At 43.5% G+C, this 14539-nt stretch overlaps 1 pseudogene across 1 annotated transcript in view; it reads right to left on the bottom strand.

The window, feature by feature from the left end:
- LOC144752853 (E3 ubiquitin-protein ligase TRIM39-like) overlaps positions 1–14539 on the bottom strand; it is a 375734-nt pseudogene that overhangs the window by 130986 nt on the left and 230209 nt on the right. The window contains exons 9-10 of the transcript XR_013594127.1: positions 12204–12224; positions 12082–12108 (exon numbers count right to left, since the gene is read on the bottom strand). The product of XR_013594127.1 is annotated as an E3 ubiquitin-protein ligase TRIM39-like (transcript). The remainder of the gene's footprint in view (positions 1–12081; positions 12109–12203; positions 12225–14539) is intronic.

Here is a 14539-nt window from a genome sequence, read left to right as displayed (position 1 = left end):
TTGGTTACTTACCTGTAAACAATCCCTGAAGAAGGTGGTTGTTCTGCCGATCATCAGCACCGAAACAGACATTGGCACCAGCACTAGAGCTTTGGGGACACCAATCAAAGATTCAAATCTATATAAAGTTAATAGTATGTATAACAAGTATTGGCATAGCCAATAGGTCTCGCTTTTAGAACCTAATACGTGCTTAGACAGAGCTATTTGCTTTGCCAATGTCTTTAAAGTATGTTGTAGAGCAGTGTGGCTGCTGTGCAGCATGTTGAAAAGTTATACCAAAATGTTATAAGCATGTTTGTTACCTTACATATAGCCAAGAGGATATTATTTAGAACCGACCAACCCTATTAAAAAAAGAATTTACATAAAAATGTCTTAGCTTTTTTGTCCTTGCAATTCTAGCAACTTCTTCCTGCCCCTTCTAATGCTTGTGGGTTATAGCTTTTCTTGTTATGGATGGGGGGTAGTGGGGGTGGGGCAGACGTACAACTGGACAGGGGTGATTGGCAAATAGTAACTGAAGTACAAAACGAGCAGTGGAGGGACACAAGGGGAGAATTAACAAATGCCAGATTCCAAGGGGAGACTGAGGAGGTGCTGAATGATGCTGAGACAGTGCTGAGATGGTGGTGTGCTGGTGCAGAGGTGATACTCAAGAGATGTTGAGTGATGCTAAGGTGGTGGTTGTGCTGCACAGGTGCTCAGGTGGTGATGAGTCGGTGCTGTGGTGATGCTGATGCTGGGGTAGTGCTGCGCTGGAGCTGAATTGCTGCTGAGGTGAGGTTCTGCTGATGCGGGTCTGCGCTGAGTTGGGTCTGAGTTGGGGCTATGCTGGTGGCGATGCACTGATGCAGAGGTGGTGCTGTGCTGGTGCAGAGGTGGCAGTGTGCTTATGCTGAGTTTGTGCTGCAATGGTGGTGGTGCATTGATGAGATGGGGCTGTACTGATGTGGAGATGGTGCTGTGCTGATGCTGTGATGGTGTTTAGGTAGTGCTGTGCTCACGTAGTGCTGAGTTGAGGTGGTGCTGTGCTGATGCTGGTGCTGAGGTGGTTGTGTGCTTGTGAGGAGATGGGGCTCAGGTTGTGCTGAGAAATACTGAGCTGGTGCAGAGTGATACGGAGGTGGTGCTGAATGATATTTTGGTGTTGCTGTGCTGGTGCTGAGTGATGATGAGTTGGTGCTGCATTGTTGCTGTGCTGGTGCTGAGGTGATGCTGCCCTGGTGCGGAGATGGGGCTGCGCTGGTGGTGGTGCTGTGCAGATGTTGAAGTGGTGGTGTTGAATGATGCAGAGGAGCTGCGCTGGTGATGCTGTGGAAGCAGTGAGTGATGTGCTGGTGCGGAGTGATGCTGTTGTGGTGCAGATTGATGCAGAGGTTGTGTGGTGCTGTGCTCAGGTGATGCACTGATGAGTAGATGGTGCTGTGCTGATGGGGAAGTGGGGCTATGCTGATGCTGAGGTGGTGTGCTTGTGCGGAGGTGGTGCAGAGTGATGCTGAGGTGTTGCTGAGCTGAGTGATGGGTTGGTGTTGCACTTGTGCAGAGGTGATGCTGCACTGGTGCTGAGGTTGTTCTGCGCTGATGCTATGGTGGGGCTTCGCTGGTGCAGAGTTGGTGCTGCGCTGGTGGTGGTGCACTGATGCTGAGCATCACTCAGCACCACCAGTGATGCTCACGTGGTGCTGAGTGATGCTCACATGGTGCTGAGTGATGCTCCTGTGGTGGGGCTGTACTGATGCGGTGCACTGCTGATGCTGAGTTGCTGCTGAGGTGGGACTGCACTGGTGCTGATGGGGGATGAGCTGGTGGTGGTGCACCGATGCAGAGCTGGTGCTCTGTTGGTGCTGCGCTGGTGCTGAAGTGGTGCTCCACTGGTGGTGGTGCACTGATGAGGTGGTGCTGTGCTGATGGTGAGATGTGGATGTGCTGATGTTGAGGCGGTTCTGTACTGGTGCAGAGATGGTGCTGCGCTGGTGCAGAGGTGATGTTGTGCTGGTGGTGGTGCACTGATGCGGGGATAGTGCTATGCCGAGATGGAGCAGTGCCAGTGATTGAGGTGGTGCTGTACTGGTGCTGAAGTGGTGCTGCACTGGTAGTGGTGCACTGATAAGGAGGTGGGGTTGTGCTGTTGCTGGGGTGCAGCTATGTTGGTGCTGTGCTGATGATGAGGTGGTGCTGAGTTGGGGCTGAACTTAGGTGATGTTGCTCTGATGCAGAGGTGGTGCTGTATGGATGCTGAGTTGCTTCTGCACTGGTACATCGATGCAGAGGTGGTGCTGTCCTGGTTTGGTGCTGTGCTGACACTGAGGTGGTGCTGTGCTGATGCTGAGGTAGTGCTGCACTGCTACGGAGTTGATGGTGCACTGATTCGGTGGTGATGTGCTGATATGGTGCTGTGCTGATGCTGAGGTGGTGCTGTGGTAGTGCTCAGGTGATGCTGAGTGATACTGAGGTAGTGCTGAGTGATGCAGAGGCGGTGGTGCTGCGCTAGTGCTTAGGTGGTGCTGAGCTGGTGCTCAGGAGGTGTTCGTGATTCTGAGTTGGTGCTATGCTGATTTGGTGTTGCACTGATGGTGATGCAGCACTGATGCGGTGGTGTCGTGCTAATGCTGAGCTGCAATGGTGCTCAGGTGGTGCTGAGTGATGCTGAGAGTACTGTGCGAATGCTGAGGTAGTGCTGTGTTGATGCGGACTGTTGCTGAGTTGGTGCTGTTCTGAGATGGTGCTGCGCTGATGCTGAAGTGGTGCTGTGTTGGTGCCCTAAGGTACAACTAATTACCCTCATATATTACATCACTGATGACATCTTCTATAGCCTCACTGGTATTATCACTACAACATTTACAATGACACTATTGGGCATAAACTGTGCATGGTGGGGGTGCGAGTTATAGTGTCCTTAGCGCACAAGTTATAATTACTTGAAATAACTAACTATAACAGCTGAAATTATATGGTTTTGTATGTGTAAATTCAGAACATAACTACAACATTCTGTAACCTATGTTTAGTGACTGTTTAAGGTTTTTTAAATGCCAATTCTAACCATAATGGCCCTGTAACCTTTTTTCCCCAGGGAATGTGTGTGTGTATATATATGTATATATATTACCTACTGGCGGTCGCCAGTAGGTATATATAGTTAGGATTTTTTCTCTATGGGTTTTTTGAAAATTCTATGTCTAATAACTTTGGCGTTTGTGGACGGAATTGGCTGAAATTTTTAGGAAAATGGCACATTTTGTTTCTGAGCAGCCCTTGAAAATTTGGGGGGGGTTCGTCCAGGGGGGGCCGAGAAAAAAGGGGGGTCCCAAAACGTGTTTTTAACATTGAGTTTTCCATAGGGCGGTTGGCCTCACCTTTAGCCCGAACGGCTGAATGGATTTGCACGAAACTTGGCAAAATTGTAGGGACTGGTAGCCAGATGTGCCTTTTGTAGGTCTCAATATATGTGCTCCAGTGGATTTTGAGAAATTAACGTTTAAAAAAAGATATATATCTGTAAGCGCGGACCAGGCAGCGCTCTGGTTCGCGGACTTTTCGCGCAACGGAGCTTTGTGAAGCGAAGCTGATTGGTTCTCCGGCGTCTGTCAACATTCCAAACAGTCCGTAGCGGCCGCCATCTTGTCTCTCGGTAGGATCGAGAGACAAGAGGAGGTCAAAACAAAGGGGGAAATAACTATAAGGGGGCATAGTAGATCCTCGCTGACCCCCTAGGTTTGATGTGGAGGTTTTAAAAGGGCCCCGCGGGGCAAAAAAAAATAATAAAAATAATAATTGAACGGCTGAATGGATTTGCACGAAACTTGGCAAAATATTAGGGACTGGTAGCCCGATGTGCCTTTGCTAGGTCTCAATATATGTGCTCCAGTGGATTTTGAGAAATTAACGTTCAAAAAAAGATATATATCTGTAACAGCGCTCCGCTTCGCGTAACGGAGGTTTGCGAAGCTGATTGGTCATTCTGTCACTGGGCTATAGTTGGGCTACATCTGGCTGATATTTGGGCTACATTTGTTTTTTTGTGTGTCTGGCGGCCATCTTTGGGCTACATTGGGCTACATTGGGCTTCATTGGGCTACATTCGGCTAATTAGCAAATAGCTCATCGCAAACTAGGAATGGTAAAGAATCGCTATTTATTCCTTAAAGTTCGCTATTTAGGAAATGCAAAAAACTTTGATGATACATATGGCGGTTCATCTCTAACAAGATAAGAAGCATAGGGATACATTTATGATGACTGGCGCATCACCAGGGATGTGTTAGTCATTCTGTGCCGCTGTTCCGTCACCTATGGTGTGCTGCATTTACAATGCGGCGCATCATGGGGCAAAAACAGCACAGATGCGTGATGTATCTGTGCCGTAAAGGTGGCGCATTGCTGGAGTTGTATCGCAAGTGTGATGAAGCTCCAGCAAGGGTCGGGGGTGCCCCTGTCGCAGGGTTTCTGTTCTCACACAGAACTGTGGACAGAGGATTGGAACCTCGGCGAATGCATTGCTGGAGTTGTATCGCAAGTGTGATGAAGCTCCAGCAAGGGTCGGGGGTGCCCCTGTCGCAGGGTTTCTGTTCTCACACAGAACTGTGGACAGAGGATTGGAACCTCGGCGAATTAGGGTGTCCCAAAACTCACGTTAGTAATCAAAAACTATTTAGCAAGCTAGGTACAGTGTCACATTGGATATAACAAACTCTCAATGTTTAGACAATCCAGAATATGAACTTATAGTACCTCAGGATACGTGGAACTCATGAACAGTCGGTCGTTATAGATTTCTTAGAAACCAGAACATGGAGTTAAGAAGAACAGATGTGTATTTGAAATGTTTATTTACTAATGCCGTCTTCTCAGGCGTAGTACCTTAGATAATAAAAGTACACATATTATCAGTAGCAAAATTACCAGCATAGTTACTAGTACATAAAAAGTGAATGGTGATAGTATGTTAACATGCTGTAAATGAATAAGAGTTAGCAACACTTATAAGCAGCCGCGGGCCGTGGAGGGAGTTACGGTGAGGCAGGGAGGCGGGGAGGGGGAGAAGCAGGGTGGAGAATACAAGTACACATATTATCAGTAGCAAAATTACCAGCATAGTTACTAGTACATAAAAAGCGAATGGTGACAGTATGTTAACATGCTGTAAATGAATAAGAGTTAGCAACACTTATAAGCAGCCGCGGGCCGTGGAGGGAGTTACGGTGGGGCAGGGAGGCGGGGAGGGGGAGGGGCAAGGTAGAGAGGGCTCCACCCTGCTTCTCCCCCTCCCCGCCTCCCTGCCCCATCGTAACTCCCTCCACGGCCCGCGGCTGCTTATATCTCACCCTCCCTAATACACATATTATATTATTTGCTAAGAAGGTCTCTTTGTGTTGGTTTAGGGCGTGCCCATACTTTAGTGTCTTAGATTTGAAGGAATCACATCAGCATACACCAGCTCTCTCTTCATGTGAACCGCATCAACTGTTGTGTATGTGTGTTCGGCAAAGCAATATAAAACCCGCCTCATGCCCAGAATTGGCAGAAGTTGCACTTATGTTATGAGTATGAAGTCGTGGAGATCAGACCTCATAACAATTCTGTATCGTGTTGTTCTTGAAACTTTAGCACTCGCTGTACAGATATAGTTTAACAAGTAAAGCAGATAGTAGACCAATAACATATTATTCTCATGTAAACCACGATGAACTACTAGGTGGAAAGCTAAAGCAACAACTAAGTGTCGTGTGCAGAAGTTGCAAAAAAGGAAAAATGGCGTTTAAACCGGTAATGAGCCCATGCTAACTTAACACGGTGTAAAGATATCCAGGACCTAGATGACACCTCCTCATGATCCGGAAACGAACTGAATAAGATAATAGAAGTGCCATCTCATGAGAGCAGATTGCAAGTTTATATGTGGACGGTCCGCAAGGTAAAGCATTAAAAACTAGGAAAATTCAATGCTAAAGAAAAATAAAACAGCCAAGTACTTTATCGAGTCTTAAGCCAATAGGCAAGGTAAATAATAAAAACTTGACAAATAAGTCAATGAATTGTCAATGAAATGCTAGTACTCAGCATATCAAACATGAAAAAGGTCTATGACATAACTGTGTATGCAAAATAAGCTGCAACAGCCTCCAATAGGAAGTCACCGTCTTCATCCGAAAACAGTTCAGCCATCCAATTTAAAAGCGGAAAAGAACATACGTGCTCTCCCAGCACCGGATCCTCTATCACCATCAGAGGACAGCTCGGTGGGTTTTCAAGAAAGCTCTGTTCCAAGAAAGACTGTGCTGCCGCCAGTAAATTCCAGGGACCAAGTAGTCCATGCATCAATGCCACAGCCATAATCCTTTCGCCAGGACAAACCAACTCGTGAGTAATGATAGGAGTCATCAGCTGATTAAAGTCGACGTCAGGAGAAACCGGTCCGCAGAGACACAAATCAATGGCCCAATCGAAATCACAGGTCAGGCAGTGAAATACAGGCTGGACACAGGTGAAGTAGGAGAACCGAAAAGATAATCCATATGCCGTGCTTAATATCGCCAACGGCATTGTGCCATAATATTCTAGCATGCGATTGCGGAACAGTGTCAGCAGCTGCAGGGTCGGAGGTTGCATAGGAGGGACATCCATATTTAAAAATGTAAAAAAGCACAAGAGCGTCCGCTGGTAATGCAAGTAAAAATGCCAATCCACGAACCAGAGTGCAGAAAATACAATGAAAGGGAGCAGGGATGACTCCAAAGATTTTCTCAAATGAAGTCACGAGACCACTGGTAACAACTTTAAAAAAGTGTGCCAGGGATTTTGTGGAGGATGCGTTAAAGATAGTCGGAAACATGTTGCTGAAATTGAAAGGCAAACCTGTGTACGGGTGTTCGCTATGTGAAGTACGAAAGTTTCACGGGCCGAACTCAAGGCCACCTCTCTCTGAGACAAAAGAGCTCTTATTCTTGCCATGCCGTTGAAACGTGTCCCAAGGTTGGTATTTGTGGCCAGATTGAAAACTCCCTATGTTCATGTGTGGGAGGAAATAGAACATTTCTGCAGCAAATAACCCGTTCACTTACTGTTACGATAAAAGGAATACTTTTAATTAACTCAGAACAATCTTCATTATTGAGCATCAAATAACTACCATTTTCCAACAACTTGAACGTGGGGATGATAGCAGGAACTGGCGTGCCTTGCAACACGCAAGCCATATTTGGTCGGTGTTTGTTGCATGAATCGTGTAACTGTATGTGCCTACACATTAGTGAATGATCTGGCGTCTCAGTGCATTCCTCTCCATTCAGATAAACTTCTTGATCATCTTTGAAACATCTGTATGTGTATGGAAGCGACCAGACCTCATGAACAAAAGCACTACCTAAAGGTTCATAACGACCTATTGGTATATATTTCATACAATTTGAAAACTTATATAAAGCAAAAGGCAGCGTTATTAAACCGTGGATAAGGCATGTTGCCAAAAAACCCGCAATCCTCTGCTGATGATGTCACTGAGCATGTCATGAATGATGTAATATGTGACATCATCAGCAGTGGATTATGGGTAATGGTATCTCTAGTTTACTCCCCTATAGCTGTCTTTCTTTTAACATAAGTGTGTGTTTCCTTCCCTTATACTTACTGTTTTTGGTTCGCTTCCAGTTCGCGTACCAGCGAGCGAACTAGGAAGCGAACTAAGAGAAATAGAGGTTGGCACAGTTCCAAATATTGTACCAATTTTTTAATAACGGGGAGGTAGTTCTGAAAAGAACTTTTTTTTTTATTTTTCTGAACATTTTTTTACTGTTTTTGAATTTTTCGGAACAGTTTTATATTTTTTTGGGTTTTTCTTGGAGGGGGCAATGAAAACGATTCATTGTAAAGGGCTCAACAGGAGCAACAAAACAAAAAAAAGAAGTATTTATTATTTTGGGCGTTTCGGACAAACTTGCATATGATAGTCAATAGCTCTGTTGATCAGAGTGATGCTTTTTTCTCCGTAGGAAATGAATCCATCGCAAAATGCGCAGGTGTGTTTTACATCACCAAATCTCATTTGTATATTTGGCACCATCTCCCTGCCCTCTGGTCCCGTTACTTCCGGTACAACAGATCTTCTGGCCATAATAGGGAGATTATCTAGGTCGTTCCGAAACTGTGCAGCACTGTAGTTGTTAGGATGCCACCTAGTCATATGGCGATGCATTGTGTAGTTTCCGAAACTGTATTTTTTGTCGGTCCCTCTGGACAGTCTATCTTGACATATAAGGCAAGTTACGTATCTTGCATTTACTTTTTTCTGACCTTTGGGAATTTTAAAAAATTGCCAAATGAAGTTTTCTTTCCGGTGAGACGTCTTGGGCTGCTCAGGCAAAAACTGCCTCTCTTCGTGCTCGTCCTCCTGTTCCTCTTCTTCTTCTTCTTGTTGAATTACAACTTGAGCAGGTGGTCCACTCTTCCTTGGATGTGGTGGAGGTGGTGGGGAAGCACCAGCTGAAGCTACTAAAGAAGCCATTGCTCAGTGATCACAAAGGGTCTTTCTCTCACAATGATGAAAGTCAGAGTGAGGAAAGAAGGAGGGATTTTCATCATTTGGGAAAAACAAGAGTTCTCAACCAATGAAAAGTGTTCATTTTAGATTATATGACCTAGTCTTACATCCTTAGGAAACCAAAAGTGAAATGAACCAATGAAAAGTGTTATTACCAAGTCACATGACCTGCTGTGTTTACGTTAAGCGCTTTGCAGGGCCTCCCGGTTTGCTTCCAGAAACCTGCGCTTTGCGACTCGCTTCGCGTACCAGTTCGCTAACGTAGCACGTCATATGACGTATCACGCGACAACGTGAAACGTCATGCGGACGGGAGGCGTCACGATGTTGTTTTCTAACGCGGCACTTGCGGTAAAGAAACGTTTACCGGCTCGCGGTCTATTTCGCGGCATCAAGGTCAGCTAACGGGAAGCTTCCCGATTCGCGAAGCGGGAACGAAGAAAAAAAAATATTTAAAAAAAAAATTATTCATAAACATATAAAATATATTTTTGGATTTAAAGAAGAATACATTTTACAGCTACAGATATTAGCTGTTAAAAAACCAATGAAATTCACAGAAAAAACCATAGGTTATAGACCATATATAGTTAGGAATTAGCATTTACAAAACCTTGAAAATTCACTGAAAAAACCATAGGTTATAGACCATATATAGTTAGGAATTAGCATTTAGAAAACCTTATTTTACTCACACAAAACCATTGAAATTCCATATATAGTTAGTTGCACTAACTATATATCGCGCACCCGCAATCCACTGCTGATGATGTCACATATTACATCATTCATGACATGGTCAGTGACATCACTGATGACATCACTGATGACATCTCAAATGACATCACTGATGACAACATCCAGTGACTGTATGTTTCTGTAAAGTTAAAATATGTCTTAGATATTGAAGAATGAGTGGATGTATAAGTGTCTGGATGAAGGATTTAGTAGGTGCGTGACTGACTGTATGAGTGAGTGATTAAATGTGTCTCACTGAATGCATGGGTTAGTGACTAAACTGTCTTAATTTGTGCATCATTATGTCTGTTGTGATGTAAACTGCTGCATGTGTTGATCATTAGCTATACAAGAGGCTATATGTGTTATTAATTGGTTGCCCAAGTATTTCTATGGGAGATTGAGTTTGTGTGGGGGTGGCTGGGAGGTGTGTGACTCTGTGCATAGATGTGTGAGCAGTTGATTCACTAGGTGTATGAGTTCAAGAGTGCATGTGGAAAAAGCTACATGGGCGGTTGACTGTGTGCATGAGTGTATTGATGAGTGAATGGATATCTCAATGCTACATGTCATAGTAAGTACATATGTAAAACACAGTACATGTGAGAGTTGGCATATATAAATAACTGCATGAGAGCCACTGAATGTGTGAGTGGCTGTATGGATCATTGTGAACTTGTATCAGGGATTGTATAAGAGAGAGTAAATATGTGTTAGTATATGTTTGAATAAGTAAGGTGTGTATAACTGTATAGTTGAGGAAATGGAGGTGAGATTGTTTCTTTGCATGACTGACTAGGTGTGTGAGTAACTCCATGGATGAGTGACAGTGTGTGAGTGTCTGTATACACTGAGTGTATCTAAGGTTATATTAGAGTCTGAAGAGGTTTATCGTATTAGCACAAGAATGATGTCAAATGAGATGTCATCAGTGATGTCATCAGTGATGTCATTTGAGATGTCATCAGTGATGTCATCAGTGATGTCACTGACCATGTCATGAATGATGTAATATGTGACATCATCAGCAGTGGATTGCGGGTGCGCGATATATAGTTAGTGCAACTAACTATATATGGAATTTCAATGGTTTTGTGTGAGTAAAATAAGGTTTTCTAAATGCTAATTCCTAACTATATATGGTCTATAACCTATGGTTTTTTCAGTGAATTTTCAAGGTTTTGTAAATGCTAATTCCTAACTATATATGGTCTATAACCTATGGTTTTTTATGTGAATATATATATATATATATATTTGGATAATTTAGAGCAGGCTTTGTAGTCTTTTTCTTATCTTTGTTCTCTGTTATTTTTTTCTAGCACACAACAATATTTAATTGTCTGAGAGTGTACAGCAAACATATTACAGAACATATCAGAATTAGGAAAGCCCAAACGAAGCACATTTGTTTTTTTAAATTCTGAAGTGTGGAAGAAAGATATTTTAAAACAAACAAAACAATTAGTGATGCCATTTTCACACATTCTTCTTTGTATGCTGTATAGTATCATCAGTAAAACGATGTCTGTCCAAATGTAATAGCCATTTGAATTGAAAATGTGTTGTCTGTAATGGCAGTGCACTATCACAACATGCATACTCCCCTCTACGCCAGTCCACACAACACTACGGCACTGTACTCCCCTCTCCAGACGCCACTCTACTCTAGGCCGCTTTACTCCATTTTCCGCTATGTTGCTACATTCCACTCTACTTTACGCCCGTCCAATTTACAACACTCAATTCCGGTCTACTTAACTCTACGCCCCTCCATGACACCTTACTCGAAGACATTCCAATGTATGACACTCTAAGCCATTTTACTCCACGCCACTCTACACTACGCAACTCCACTTCACTCCATGTCTCCTCTCTACGACAACACTCTACGACCCTCCACTCCATGCTACAACCCTCTACTCTATGCCACTCCACGCCACTCCCCTCTACAATACAACATTCTATTCCACTCAACTCCATAACACTCTACGACCCTCCACTACACTCTATGAAGCATCACTATGCCATTTTGCACCACTGCACTAAACCCTTTGACCCTCCATCCCACTCAACTCTATGCTACTCCATGACATAACTACTCCACTCTAATCTATGCCACTCCACTCTACAACGCTTCTCTCTATTCCACTCCACAACACTCCACTGCACTTCACTCTATGCCACTCCACAACACCCCACTCCGCTCCACAATACTCTACTGCAATCCATGTCACACCACTTTGCCCTTCTATTCCACTCTACACCACTTCACTCTAAGCCACACCACTTAACGCCACTCCAAGACACATAATGCCACTCCACTCTCCTCTACTTCACAAGCTTTAGCCATGCTGAACAGCAGCCACGCTGGTGTACAGCATAGCTAAAACACATTAGCAAAGCCAATAGCTCTTGCATAGGCAAGACCTATTGGCTTTACCAATGCTTGTCAGAACTAGTTTGTGGCCAGAGCAAGGATTGCATCTGTTGCCAGTCGCTGTGATGATGTGGTGGCTGGGCGCGGCTCTTTATCCTTCCCAGAGAGACAACACTTTTGGTGCGCCCGGGGCCCTTTATGTAACACACGTTACATTAGTTAGGTTACCTCTCTGTGTGCTTCCAAAAGAGTCTTAACATTTCGTCATAATTTATTTGGACACCAGATTTTTTATATATTCTCCCACTGCCGTATGTGCCTTGTCTGCACTGTTGTTGCCCTCCTTTTGACTTTCAATTTCTGGAAGCCTCCATTCAGGGTGAAGAGTTTGTGACTGTCAATATGAAAGATTTTTACTCACTTGCCCAGGAACTTATGTATGTCCACTCTGAAAGTAAGAAAAAAAGGTAGGAATTGTAAAATCGAATACAACAGTGGCCATTAGGTTACCCAAAACCATGTATTACTATTTACTTAACGTACCCCGTGCAGTAGGAAAAGTGGCTGTTAAAAAAAGAAGAAAAAAAGAAAGATATATTAGATCCCAAATCATACCAGCCCACTCTTACTGGTCTTCCTAATAATGAAACAATCCTTCTACTGCCACCTAATCCCACCCTTCCCTCCAGCTGTTACTCATCACACTATTATTCTATGCACCACCTATTCCTCCCTCTTTTCTACCCCTCACCCACTAGCTTACCAGGGAGCATCCAGGGTGGATGTAACGCACAAGTTACTTACTTGTGTAACAATATATCTGTAAGAGACATTAGTTAGTGATAGATTGCTTACCTTAGAATATCTGCAGGCATCAGACTGAATCCAGAAAGTTTTTCATTAGCAGTACCCCTGCGCGTCGGTAGGAGTCGTCGTACGGCTCCGCGTACATCGCTGGGGTTGTAGTCACCGAGATGACGTCGCTGGAGCTACTTATACGCGCCCATACGCGCTGACGTCAGTTCTGTACAGGACATTCCGCACCAGGAACGCAAAGCCATGCAAGATACTGACCACTGGTGCATAGAAACTAGGGCCCTGAAAGGGATGACCTTAACCCTAGAAATCAGTTCGCAGAACGGGGAGGATGGGTGGGGCGGTAAGGAATCTGATCACTAACTAATGTCTCTTACAGATATATCGTTACACAAGTAAGTAACTTGTGCATCTGAAAGGGACATGTTAGTGATAGATTCCTTACCTTGGAATAGATACCCCAGCAATACCAATCACACCAGAAGGTCACAGAGAACAGAATGGCCAAAGAAGTCTTTCCGGACTTGACTGTCAAGTCAAATCAAATCAAATCAAATCAAAAAAGCTTTATTCGATTTTCGAGAAATCATAAAAGCATACAAATAAAATTTATACAAACAATATAAAAGAATATTCATATTGGCAAAGTTTCAGAGATAAATTCTTCCAGGAATCATAAAACACGGAAATAGAATCTCTACATAAAGAATATATAAAATATTAATGAAATATTAATGAAATACATGATTTCAAAAATAGATAATACATTTCTCCAAGGGTGAGAGTCCAATTCAGTACTAAAGCGCATGACATCATTTTGCCCTGGTCGATTTACGCGGCCCATAACAGTTTAACTCATGGTATTTCTAAATTTCATCACTGCCATTAAAAAACGAGAGACAACAAAGATAACATTCACATCTTCTAGGTGCAATAATTTTGAAAATGCAAGTTTACATGTTCTTATTCCTAACCGTTTAAGTAAGGGTAAAAGGAATAATTTCCTCGGGCTAATATACAGTTTACAGAAGAACATAATATGTATGTTACTCTGTATAGAGTGGTCATCACATGGGCATATTAGCTTCGATGAGGCCCAATCGTTCTGTTTTGGCAAAGTGACCAAACGAAAGAAGATCCCTAGGCGCAGCCTAGTTAAGAGGAAACGAGCATAGGTTGCATTTTCAATCCCTAGATACAGTTGCAAACCTTCCGTTGGGGTAATTTGCTGATAGGTTAGGATATTGACATTGTGTTTCTTAGTGTCCCATCGAACGCTCTCTAAGTGTGTGAATAATAATTTTTTAAGGGCAGATCTAGTCAGGGTTTGTGTAGACTCTGGTTCGTCATAAAATTCCGGATGTCCAATATTAGAAAACATCGTTTGAACATATCGCAACCATTTGACTTTTGATACCCCATCCAAGGCCATACAGTCTTTAATGAGGTTTCTATTCAATTTGCAATGTTCTGTGGTCCAGATCTTATGCCAGAGCAAACAGGGTGATATTTTTATGGTATCGCTGAGGTATTTGACACCGACCTCAATGTGGGTCATAAATGTCGACGTAGTTTTTGGCACACCTAATAGGTAACAAATAAAGGTGTTCTCATGTGTTTGAATTGAGGACACATTCTCGACACCCCATATACCTGCGCCATATGTGGCTGTAGCTATACACTTTGCCTGGTAAATCTGCAACATTTCTCTAGTGGGTTTACCCCCGATTTTTGCAGCAAAGGTTCTTAGAGCGCCTATAGCGCGAACAAAGGCAAGATTCCTGGCTGACACTGCATGTTTCCACCTACCCCACCTATCAAACACAATGCCCAAATAGCAAAAAGAGTCTGTAACTGCAATCCTTTGCTGGTCTAAGTATATTGTACATGCTGGTCTATTTTTCTTTTGGGAGCAGGGCATGGAGAAAGTTTTGGATATGTTCACCTTTAAATTTCTTTTACCCATAAAAGATGAAAATTCATTTACAGCCTTCTGCAGACCTACTTTGGTTCTAGACATGATGGCCGCGTCATCGGCGTATAAAAGAATGGGTATGGGCCTT

This window comes from Lissotriton helveticus, chromosome 5_1 (genome assembly GCF_964261635.1).
Source record: "Lissotriton helveticus chromosome 5_1, aLisHel1.1, whole genome shotgun sequence".
Taxonomy (NCBI): Eukaryota; Metazoa; Chordata; class Amphibia; order Caudata; family Salamandridae; genus Lissotriton; species Lissotriton helveticus.
Note: the sequence above shows the minus strand (reverse complement) of the source record. Positions and strands in the feature narration are given on the sequence as shown.